Source organism: Plectropomus leopardus, chromosome 10 (assembly GCF_026936395.1).
Source record: "Plectropomus leopardus strain MGB_pleo_1.0 chromosome 10, ASM2693639v1, whole genome shotgun sequence".
Lineage (NCBI taxonomy): Eukaryota > Metazoa > Chordata > Actinopteri > Perciformes > Serranidae > Plectropomus > Plectropomus leopardus.
In genome coordinates, this window is record NC_142185.1 from 35,872,811 (window position 1) to 35,885,728 (window position 12,918).

The following is a 12,918-nucleotide window of genomic DNA, read 5'->3' on the forward strand; positions in this document are numbered from 1 at the left end:
GAGCAAACACTCAACAAAACGGCCTAAAACAGATACTTTTTTAGGACCCGGGAGGTAGCAGAACTCGAGATAAAATAATACAGCTGCATTTGTTTGGTCTCCTTGTCTCCCTGAAATGTTTTTTATGATAAAATACCTTAATATATATATATATATATTTCACGCAGGGTGCTGAGCAGACGGAGGAGGGAGGAAGTGCTACAGATGGAAAGCAGCGAGAGGAAAAGCAAAGAGAAGGTGGAGAGCAGCAGGAGACAACCTGAGGCTGAGATCACGGGGGATGAAAGTGATGAGCTCATCTCCAGCAGCAGAGGAGTGTGTGCAGCTCAAGGTTACCACCGAGCTTCTGCGTGACACATCGCAGAGACGTCAGCGCTAATGAGGATCCTCTGCACTCTTTATCATGATGTAATGCACCGCAGGTATGATCTGAAGACATTAATCCATCACAGGGACACCACAGGGCCGTCCAAACACGTAGCAACACATACATATATATATACAGCGTATATTTATCTGCAGCTGTGCTGCGGGCAGGAAGGTTGTCCTCAGTTAATCCGGCGCTCACAGAGCCGAGCACAGCAGAGAGATGCAGAGAGGCTTCAGCGAGCCTCAGACACATTATCCTGATGGATGGCTTTCAGAGAGTCCAGCTACACACAACAGCTGCTGCTTTATTGACACTTTGTTATATTGTTTTTTAATTATGACAATCAGACTTCCACTGGATAGAAGCAACAGACACTCCCTCACACACTCTGCCACCTCCTCTGAAACTCAAAATGTAGTTTTTTTTACATATAACCTCACATATTAGTTGTTTTTTTTTCTTTTAAGGAATATGTCACCCCCAAGATTACACTTTGTTTATTAATTATTCACCCTGTGTTATGGTGAATTCCTGTAACTTTTCTAATATTGCCATATTGTCATTGGACTTTCGTGTCTAGATAATATGATGTAGGTATCTTTTGCCAATTTAAAGAAAATAAATGTACAAATAGAAAATTGACAAAAAAATGTAAAGAAAAAAAAAAACTCAACCAAAAATGTTTTTTTTAAGTCAGGGAAAAAAAGGACGACAAATTGTTTTCTTTAAAAATCATCAGCAATTTTTAGTACAAAAAAATCAGCCAATTAAAAAAAATCACCAATAATTTTTTAAAGAAATAAAGATTGCCAAAATTGACCAAATTTTTTTAAAGAAAAAAGAATACTAGAATTTTTTCACTTAAAAACTCACCAAAATCTTTAAAGATTAAAAAAAATAGGCCAAATTTTAACAATATATTTTTATTTTATTTCTTTCTTTATCTGTTCATCTTTTTCTTCAATTTATTTATTTATTTTTACATTTTACATGATTAAAAGATTTATTAGTTTACGCAAATGTAAAAAAAAAATATGTATTTTTTTACATTTGCATAAACTAATAAGAGCAACAACAACAAAAAAATCCATGGAAAGAAAGCGGTGCGTGCAGACGTACGTGCCGGCTGCAGTCACTCAGAAAGCTCCAGGACTTTCCGTGTGATGAGTGTGATCCCAGAGGCACATTACCATTTCACAGGCTGCGTCCCAAAGATGCAACAAGGGCACGTCTCAGTCTGTCGTCCTCCTCGGCGCCGCAAACTTTCATCCTCTCGCTGTGTACTCTCTCACCTTCATCATGAGAGGAATGTCACCACTCACACTGTTTGTTCTTTCTGGTTTGAACTCGTCTGTCTGTCTGTCTGTCTGTCTGTCTCCGTACGTATCTGTTTCGGTATCTGCTGGAGTTTATGTCCTCGACTCTGTTTATCCTTTAATCGCCGTTGCCATTAAGTTTTCTGCATGAATCATTACACATGTGCGCGCCTAAAAATAACAGCATTAATGAAAACCAACATTAGCTCAGACTTGGTGCGTGACGATTAGGACAAATTAAGTGAGTGTGTTTATCTCTGTGTGTATGCGCCTAATGTTACTGCTACAAATTGTGAGACACGGCTGACTTCTTCTTGAGACTTTACATAAACTAGTTTTCACAAGTTTTCTGCAGCAGCAACATTAGTGGTAAAAATAAAATCATCTGTAAAAGTGAAATAAACTTGAATCATTTGCTCGTTTTCCGGCAGCGTCAGTGTGTCTCTGTCTCTGGTCGTGTTGTTGTGTTGGCAGGTTGTTTCATTACGTCGCAGATGTTTGTGTCAAATTGGCGAATATGTGAGTCCCCCCGTCAGGATTTTCTCTTTTCTTCTCTTTTAGCTCGTGTTTTGTGTATGTGTGTGTTTGGTTTAGCAGTGTGTTTAGCTCTCAAGGCCTCTGTAGATTTTACTCAAATGAAAAATGCACTTAGTAACGATGTGGGTAAGTGAATAGGGATCGGTTTTCGTGGAGCCAGTGATCTGATTTTTAGGGGTGTAACGATCCATCGATCTGCATCGATATGTCGCTTAAATGCACTGATGCTGTACCTCCGGCTCGCCTCGATCGTGGTCTTGGTCCTGTCTGAGGCTGCGCCTGTGTCGTGATACTGCTTGACGCGACCTTTTACTGCCATTATTATACGTCACGCCTCCACTATTAACAATTAACATACACACGGGACTCTTATCAACAACGATATTTGCACGTAACATCGCACACTATCATAGAGTGCGTTTAGTAATTTTCTGTCTGTCACTATTGTTATATCATATGCTATTGTTACCATTATTGTTATTGTTATTTCTTTTTCAGGTAAATTTCTTGTTTGTTTGTTTGTTTGTTTCTGGGTTTTTTTTTGTGTTTTGTTTTTTCACCTTTTTGTTTTTATTTTCAGGTAATTTTCTTGTACCTTTTTACTAATTTCTTGTTTCTGTTTGTTGTTTTGTTTCTTTTGGCCATGTGTTATGAAGTTGCTCGTCCTATATTGGGAAATATATAAAAGTAATTGGAGTTAAAATTTAAAAAAATTAAAATTTGGCTGCAGTTTTGCCCCTTGCAGCTCTGCCTGCGGGTTGTTTGAGGTACGTTGCCTGCAGGTCATTCCAGGATCCAGTTTAACTGTGCAGAGCCTCTATTTCAGTCTGCTGGCTACAAACTTTAGCACAGCGGCAGTAATTAATACGTCACGTGTCAGGTGGAGTTTCTGCCTCGGGCACGGTGTTAAAAACGACGGCCTGCAGGTTTAACTTGTGTCTTTATCAGCAGACAGAGATCTGCGATCATGGAGAAACAAAAATGCCTGTTAACCATGTTTAAAGCCTTGAAGCTGCATGTTTTAATCATGACTACTGGAAAAATATTAACCCTTAAACACGAGTAAGTACATGGTGTGATTTCTTTCAAAACCATGGGAGGAAGGCAATGAGCAACTTAGAAAAAAAAATGACCCGAAAATTAGGAAGAAATTTAGTAAAAAATACTGAAAGAATTACTTGAAAATAAGCAAAAAATAATTTAGAACCTCAAATACATAAACAAACAATTTGAAAAAAAGTAAAAAAAAAACCTCCAACAACACAAAAACATGAAATATCCCTGAAAAAGTGCTTAAATTGATATTAATTGTGTAAAAATAATTTTAAAATATATAATTTTGATAATTTAATCTAATTTAGTTAAATCAATAAAAAAAAAATCAATCGTTTATCTATTCTATCTTTGCTTTTCCTACTATGATGAGCCCAAATGTCTGCTCTGAATAAAGTCAATTGCAGCTTTAAAATTGTCGGATTTTGTGTTGTTAAAGAAGCGCTCACTCAGATTTGGGAGCAGCTCGCCGTTTGTTGACTTGTGTGCAAAGGCAGCTATTTGCACACAAGACTCCATCAAACCTTTGTGTGATTATGTTTGCTTGTGTTGCCAGGAAACACAATAATTGGCCCCCATTAAGAACCCTTTCAGCACAAAGCACACTTAACTGAAGGTGCAGGGAGAACAAGAAAAATACCACCGATGAAATGCAGCACACGTTTGTGTGAGCGGACCGCTCTGATAAACCTGCACATAAATTACATCTAATTAATTGGCTCTTTTTCTTCTTCTTTTTGTTTGTTTGTTTCATTTTTATATGTTTGAACTGTTTTCTGGGGTTTGACGTGTTTGGGTGTTAGGAAAAGGTGATGTTTTGATTTTCTACCACAAAGAGGGTGGGGGAAAAAAACGGCGACACTGGAACATGTATTTGTACTTTGTTTTTGATATTTCTGCAATATTGGCTCCCGATAAAAAAATAAATAAAATTTAAAATAAATAAGAAAGAAATATCCTAATTTATTCTTTTTCATGGTGTTTCCTCGCTGTAGGCAGAAATTTGTGTGTGTGCGTGGACGACCGTAAAGACTGAGTGAACTAACAGGACTGGATTGCTTCTTCTCCTAAATCCACCACGGTGAGTTTGATTCCTTTTCTTTTCTTAAACTCTTTGAAACCTGAGAAAACTGGCTTGATTTCTTCGTGAACAGGGGAAGAAGACAATGAGCGATTTAAGAAGAAATAAATTAAAATTGACAAGAAATTAGTCAAAAAGTACAAGAAAATTACTTGAAATTTGCAACAAGGAACCTGAGAAACTGATTATAAATTAATTCTGTAATATCATGTTAAATATGCAATAATGATATTTGAAATAGTTTTAATGTAGCCTCAAAGGTTTAAATAATTTTTGAAACACATTTAAAAAGCAGCACAAGAAAAGTGATGTTGATCCAGGCTTCGAAGGGTTAATCTACCATCTTGTGGCAAATGGTAAACAAAGCAACATTAATACAAACACTAATATTACTCCACTATTCTAGATAACTGTATGAAATCAACAGGATGACGCCATGTGTCAGAGCTGCTGAATATTCTCCTAACGGCCTCCTGCAGACGCCCGTCTTCATGGGAGAACAGACAGAGTGAGTAATTGTGTTTCCCCTCCTTCCTCTCGCCACGGAGCAACAATCCATTAAAAATGTGTCCATTACATTCCTTCGGCGTGTCTTTCAACTCACCTGTCTGGGGACAGAGTACCACGGGGCAGATGAAATTGAGCAAACACCAAAAGAGCTATTTTTCAAGGCACCATATTCATTTTCAGAGTGCTGTGCAGCACACTGGCACATGAAACACACACACACAAACACACACACACACACACACACACACACACACACACACACACACACACACACACACACATAAACTCAGACCAATGCAGAGGAATTTTAATATTGGAAATTTGATTTTAGGACTAGTGGGAGCGTGCAGCCAAGTCAACAGAAGTGAGTTTATGCAAACCACAAATAAGTATCATTTGCATGTTTTATATGCATCATATCAACGTTTCTGAGGTGAAATATATGAGCCGACTGTCATCAGGAGGTGGAGCAGATGGTGAGACGGCTCAGCAGACTTTGTTCCAGATCAAACGACAACAATGATGGTTGTGTTTCAGCGAGTCATTACTGTTTTTTAGCGTCTTTTTAGGCATGAAAAACCAACGAGTTCTCATCCCAAGTTGTCACATGTCACAGTGGATTTTCACGTCTACATATTACGCTTTAGGTATCCCTCTGCGTCTGCTGCTAACATGATGTCAACAAATGCACATGGGGGGATGACGGTGCACGTGATTGCGTTTAGGCAACAAAAGCATGTGGAAACTAACGCCTGGACATAAACAAAGCACATGTTAGTGTCGAGATGTCGAGAACGTGCTCAGACAGAGCCAGAGGCGTTATCATAATACGGACAGCAGCGATGCGTCCACATGCAAGGCACACGAGCAGCGTCACTTGAAAACGCAGCCGGACAGGACGGGTTGTGTGAATGTTAGAGGCTTGAGTTTACTTTCTGTGTGGATGTGAGGTTTTTTCTACACTTAACCGTGTGCCTCTTTGGCCTAAACCTAACCGTGACAGTCCACGTTGGTTGCCATGTGCTGTTGTGTAAACATAAGGACCGTGCTGCTTCACCCCTCCATGTGCATTTGTTGACATCATGGCAACGGCGTCCTGCAGCGTAAACAGCTGACGCAGAAGGATGCTTACGCTCACTGACAGAGCGCCACCATGTGACGAGTTGGGATGAGAACGTGTTGGACTCTCGCATTAAAGTTTGGGGTTTGTTAGACCTTTGTGCTCCCTATATTACATCGTTACTAGCAGCATTTCAGCCTTACGCTGTCTAGAGGCGTATCATGTAGACACATGTGTATCATGCAGATGTGAAAGGTAACGTTTGGCATTGGGATTGTACGCCAAAAGCACCTTCAAAGTGGCAGTATTTTATGAGTCCAGAATAAGAGCGGGCAGGGACGCTTCAGTGACTGTCTGTCTGCGAGTCTGTGAGTCAGATTCAGCCCTCGCTCCTCCACAGCTCCTCCCTTTTATCCCCATTCCACAAACCCACCGGTGACGTCACGGATATGTCCATGATTTCTACAGTCTGGGAGGGGGATGCATATAAATTAATATAGATGCACAAACACGAGTGCAGGCGAACGTGCATGCCCAGACAAAAAGACAAACAAAACACAAAGCGTTGTTTTGTGTCTCTGCTCTCTCGAGCAGATCACCTTTGCTCAGGTTGCTCTGGTGTGTCGGCGCCCAGCAGGCAGGACATGAGGGGGTGCACAGCTGCACTGTGCCGGCTGCACAGTTTACGCTGGGTTTACTTTAGCCAACTATCCAGACACACAGTCAGAGGACACTCGCTGTTTGGGAGTGTAATGTATAGGGGTAGAGTGAGGTGAAGATTATTCGTAAACTATCACAAAAAAGAAAAACGTGTTCATTCTGCCCCGGGCTCCAGACTGCTCCAGAGTCGAGCTGATGATGGATGGCAGTGAGCAGAGGAAAGACAAAAAACGTAACCACATGCAGTTCTCCGAGCCGTCCAGTCCCCTCGCTCTCTTTGTGACAGTGTCATCAGACACGTGGGGTCTTTGGGGGGACAGAAGACAGAAAATGTTTTTCTTGTGGACTCGGTTGAACTTTGTGCGATTGCATCCCAAAGACGCAGCTTTTCTAAACTCAGACACCGTTTGTCATTCATCTCATACCTCCTTCTCCTCCTCCTCTCCTCCACCCCCTCTCCTCATCTCACCTCCTCCTCCCCGCTGCTCACCGTGTCCCTGATAAGCACTCTGCAGACAGCGCCTCTGCTGCAGCCCGACAGACTGATGAGCTTCCTCTTTGTCTTTCTTGCACTCTTGTATTTAACCCTCATGCAACTCTAGTTTTTTGGATCATTTTGGCTGTGTTAATGCACATTGCATACATTTTGTCAAAGGTGTTTGTTTTGTTTTTCGTCTTTAGATTTCAGCCTCAGTTCATATAATACGTCTATAATGCACTGTATACATGAAAAACTCCCTTTGGTACTTTTTTTATACCATTGAAACCCATTAAAACTACTTTTTTTAATCCCACTGTTTTTCCAGGATAAAAGCATACATCCCATAATATCAGGCTTTCATTATGTGGTCAGTTTTTGTCAACAATTTTAACTTCTACAAGGACTTATTTTATTTATTTTATGGCTGAGTTTAACAGAATCGCCAGGAAAAAATAGTTGGCATTGTACGTTTCTGCAAATACGGATACATAACATGTTATTATGTTGCAGTTATGTTGACAATGAACATTTCAGCTTAAATTTCAACATGCTGCCGTTAGAGAGGGATTTGATTTTGGCACAAAAACCACTTGGTCATGGTTTGAAAAAGATCATGTTTTAGCTTAAAATACCCTGTTTTTGGGGGCTCACAGCTGGAAAGCAGGGATTTCTTTGGAGAAACAACTGCTTTTTGGGGCCTTATTTCCACCAAAAAAACAACAGGTCACTCTCATCGTGGCCGTAGGTGACACGCCATCCACCATCCCCTAAACCTCCAACATGGCGACGTCAGCTCATGAACTGCATCACATGAGAAACATTGATATGATATGCATGAACAAACATATGTGACGTGTTTGTGGTGTGCAGAGACTGGACTTGTTTTACCATATTGTCATCAGTCTCTAGTTATGAGAGCTGTAGCGTTTACATTATGTTGCGCTATAAACCAAGTATTAAATATTTATATGCAGTTTATAAAGGGTGGCCCGTTCGTTGTGTCAGCGCCACTGGTAACCAGATTATTCATCCGTCCAGCGGGCCGCGGAGTCCATTGATCCAGCTGGTGTTAACCAGCATCGATTTCTGCTTTGTTAATAACATTAGAGGAGACACCGTTCAGCGGAGGACAGGTCTCTTCTTTGCTTATAATGATCACCGTCAGTGTGTTCCTGTTGGCCCCAGAGACCGAACGCAATTAGTCTCAACTACACTGAAGAACATCGACTTGCTGATAACCGCAGTCAGGCTGTGAGTCAGGACAAGAATAACATCTGTTGACATTTGAGATGTGAGAAAGCACAGAGTCGCGTCTGTTATGCAGCCTTAGGTGCTCCTTGGGAATTTTGTATTTACGAATTATGAGCACATGAATGAAGTTGTTATTACGAGTGGGAAACTTTTGATGATACCAAAGTTGTGGAGTTGTGATGTTTGTGCGACGTTTCAGGGCAGCAGAAATGTCAGAAAGCATAGAAACAGTGTCAACAACTGATGGTAAAAAATTATATTTCCTAGTCGCTATCATTTACTTTTAATAATTGCACATTTTAGCATATGTGTTTATTAGCTTTAGCAAGCAAGCTAACTTTAAAGCATGCCAGGTGATAGGGCTGGTGATATTTCTTAAACTTTCCAGCATTATATAAAAATAAAAAAAGCTCCATCTGAAACAAACTTCAGGTAAATTGAAGCACATTGTGCTGATAATAGGCCAACCTCTCCTGACTGCAGGACTCTGACTTCAGCTTCTGTCAAACTTCTGTGCTGTTAATCATTTTACTCAGGAATTAAAAACTTTTGAGTCGGCCTACTTCTCCTATAGCTGCCGACAGCCTGCCGACATTCACAGTTAGAGAAAGGCTGAAAATAAGCTCATGTGCTTGTGGCCCCGGGCCCCCAAAACATTACATCTGCCCCTGGTAATAATAATGAGAGCTCAGCGCGAGCGGCTGGATGAGACACGGAGCGATGGGCTGGCGTGGGGATGTGTGATATTTACGCGGGGCATGTGAAGGCAGCATTATTTTTATTTGCATGTTGTAATCAAACAAACAAACAAACACATAGTTCGCACCGGAGCGAATAAAACTATTTATTCTTCCAGGCGTGTCAGAGTGTTACAGGTTCCTGCTGCAGAGGGATGATGCATTCAACAGACAACTCTTCTCCTAAAGCCACCTAGTGAGCGAGTTGAGTTTACTCTGCTCTTTAAAAATGGAACAGGCTTTGCTTTAGACTCAGCCAGGGGCGAGACCTAATACTCCAAACCCAGAACCAGCAGAGGATATCATTAAGCAGCGGTGTCATGATCTGCCTCTGTGATGCGAACCAGCATGCTTCTCCAGGCTGGACGCAGTAAATCACACATCAGACGCTCCCCGCCGCCGCGCCGCTTAAAGAGAAAATACTGTTTTTTCTAAAGCAAGAAAACTACACCGGCACAAGTAATGACTTCGCATGTTGCCTGAATCCAGCCAACCCGTGTTACAGTTTCAAACTGTTAGATCACATATAATATTTACCGAATGGCACCCCGTGCTCCTTGTATTACGTCATTACCAGCAGCGTTTCAATCTGACGCCGCCCATGTGTGCATAATGCGGATGTGGCGCCTCGGTCTGTTCTGTCTGGTTGTATTCTCACCTAACACCGTCCAGTCATGCATATAAAAAAGGTGGCTTTCATCGCAATCTTACGCCAAAAGCAATGCCAAAGTTTCAGTATTTTACGTTCAGAATGAGAACGAGCAGGTGAGAAAGGAGAGATGGCGGATGAGTCAAACAAATCGGAACTTTCATCCAGGAGACCAAAACTCGTGTCTCGTGTAAAGCCAAAAGTAAGTGCTGTTTTTTGTAACCTTACATAGCTTAAGTATATATATATCATAATTTTACATAACCTCTGTACCTACGTCCTGTGTGAAACCAAAACCTGGCATATTGTCTTTATTCCTTCCAAAAACATGAGGAGAAGGCAATGAGCGATTTTAGAGAAAGAAAGAAAGTCCAAAAAACAAACAGCAAAACAGACAAAAAAACTATTTTCTAATTTCTTGCAATTTGTGGGACATCTCTTGCCAAGTTTCTGATTGCCTTTTTTTCCCCAAGTTTCTGAAAGAAATCAAGCCAATATGCCAAGGTTTTAAAGGGTTAACGACTTGTAAAAGATTTCTGAAAACATTACAAAGAAGTGATTTCAGTCCAGGATTCAAAGGCTTTAAGTAACTTAATGTGATTTTCGTTACGTTTATGTTTTACAAAAGGCCTTAAAAAAAAGCTCAGTTGTTAGATTTACTCAAGTACGTGCTGACGAGGTCTCAGTCTGAGGCGTGAGTTATGCTCGCCAGAAAATGACGTCATCGCCCTTTTTGCATCAAGCTGAGGCTCCGAAAGTTGTAACAGCTGTTGGTCTTACACTGATTTTTTTCTAACTAGATTCCCACTGTGCGTGCTGCACTGAGACGGAGGGCCTGCACAGACATCTCGTCATCTCGTCATCGGCCACTTGGACGACCAAATGCCGTGAACACAAAAGAACAAGCAACACTTAGAGTTGCAGAATGCAAATGTGGTGTTTGGCGTAGCAGCAAAGCAGCTGTTGAACATAGTGGAGCTTTTAGCAGCTGAGGAGAGACTCGATACTGCACTGAAATTCACGGCCAGAAACTTGACTTCTAATGAAAATGTCTTTGTTGTGTTTGTAGCTTGTGTTGCCCTGAAGTGTCCCCAAAATCCATTAATGCACGTCTGTGTTAAAGTGCAGAATTATTTGCAGAGACTTTTAATAAAACAGAGTTAAAAAGTCATTCAGAAGAATGCTTCCTCTCACTGTGACATTATTTTTGCATTAGCCCTGACTTGTGAAAAGCAGGATTGACCTCAGTGTTGGACCTCTGAACAGGGGAAAGAATGTAAATGGACAATTGATGTTTTTTAGACAGAACTCGGACCTTCAGTCAAATAACTGAAAGAGTAAGAAGCTTCCACATTTTCATTACACGACCCATCGAGGAATGATCATACAAAGTACAAAATAAGCACGTGATGTAATGTCCAAAAAACCTGTCAGTGGCTGCACAATTTGCATCAATTATATGGAATTATTAGGAATAAAAGATCATGAAAATTACTGTTAAACTCCAAAACAGCAGAGGAAAAAGAGAGAAGCACAGTTAGAGAATGAAATCTCATGTCTGATGAAGGGCTGATGCCCGACACGTCACACGTGTGGACGTAATCGAATTAATTTTTATGGGAGCATGCACTAGTGTGCGGACTTTATTTGTCCTTTCACAGAGTATGAAAGGGAGACTCAACCTGCTTTGATGTGGGGCAACTTTTGCAAAATGACAGAAGACTAGAGGCCAGTAGCAGCAGCACCAGACATGTTTCTCGGATTTTAGGATGTTTCTCGGATTTTAGGTTGTTTCAAGGATTTTAGGTTGTTTCAAGGATTTTAAGAAATTTCTAAAATTTTCGGAAATTTTTAGGACTTTACAACATTTGTAGGACTTCAGGCTGTTTCCAGTATTTTAAGGATGTTTCTGAGTTTATAGAATATTTGTAGGATTTTGGGATATTTCTTGGACTTTAGGACATTTCTCGGATTTTAGGATGTTGCCAGGGTTTAAGGACGTTTCTATGATTTTAGGATGTTTCAAGGATTTTAGTGCATATGATATTTCTAGGATTTTAGGATATTTGTGTCTTAGCTAGGACCTCTTTCATACTAAAAGTACAAAAACAACTCCCAGTGTGAATTATTTTATTTTTATTGTGAATTAGAAAATGGCTGGGGGAGCAGATTTGTAAGTAGAGTATATACTCACTGTAGTGTACTTCTCATGCGTATAATGTAAAATATCCTGTCAGCAGATATTTAGGAGCGTGCCACCTATGCACACAGTACATATTTTGCACTTCCCAACTGAAAACTCCCTAAATCGCGGAGAGGAGGAGATGCAGAAGTGAGAGAAAGCAGAATGTCAGCAGAGTTGAATGAGATCGTGTCGCCCTTCAGCAGACGCTCCAGGGTAGCTGATGACTTCCATGAGATCACAGAGACGCTGAAGTCTTGTACACACTCTGTGATCTTCCTCCTCCTGCATCAAAGGAGGCACATCATCACACACTGCAACACACACCGTATTCTTCATCAAACTCTCGTCGCTTCGTTGAGCTCCGGTGCCTCAGAAGTCAACTACTGGGAGATTTCCTCCCGAAAAGTCTTTTAGTGACACGACTTAAGTCAATAATACAACAGTCACAGCTCCTGTTGCACCGTGACACTTGTGGCTCTCCGCCGCAGAGACGTTAACGCCTTTTGAAACAGAGGAGTGAAATAATAACGAGTGTGTCTGTGATTGCTGATTATGTTGTAAAAGAAACTGACACCATTTTTCTGGAGACTGAAGGTGTAACTGCCTCCTTTGATCTGACTGTGAAATGTCAAAGGCACTTTTTCTGTGTATGATAATCACAACCAACCCTGCAGCATTACCTGCTCCCCGAGGCACAAGTCTGTAGTTATTCTGCGCTCTGCCTTTGACACACAGATTACCAGATTACCTCTGACCAGGGTGGATTTGACTTTCCCCTGTTGAACAGAGGAAGGTCCGCACACTTCAGTTTCCTTTACATTTTTTTATTGAGATATTCATAAACCCAGCGCCATGAAAAAGTATGAAATGTAAAGAAATATCTGCTGCCTAATAATGTCCAAATGTAACATATGTATGGTTTGCAGAAAAGCACAATGCCAACATTTATTCCAGGGATCGGGTTGGTTTTGGGGGAAAATGTTTTTTTTTAAAAATGCATGTCACAAAATGCTGATATTAGCATTGTC

At 40.8% G+C, this 12,918-nt stretch overlaps 1 long non-coding RNA gene across 1 annotated transcript in view; it reads left to right on the plus strand.

The window, feature by feature from the left end:
• LOC148188602 (uncharacterized) overlaps positions 1–4,865 on the plus strand; it is a 29,761-nt gene extending 24,896 nt beyond the window's left edge. The window contains exons 3-5 of the long non-coding RNA XR_015777590.1: positions 168–422; positions 4,272–4,357; positions 4,764–4,865. This is a non-coding gene — a long non-coding RNA (uncharacterized LOC148188602). The remainder of the gene's footprint in view (positions 1–167; positions 423–4,271; positions 4,358–4,763) is intronic.
• The last annotated feature ends 8,053 nt before the right edge of the window (positions 4,866–12,918 follow it).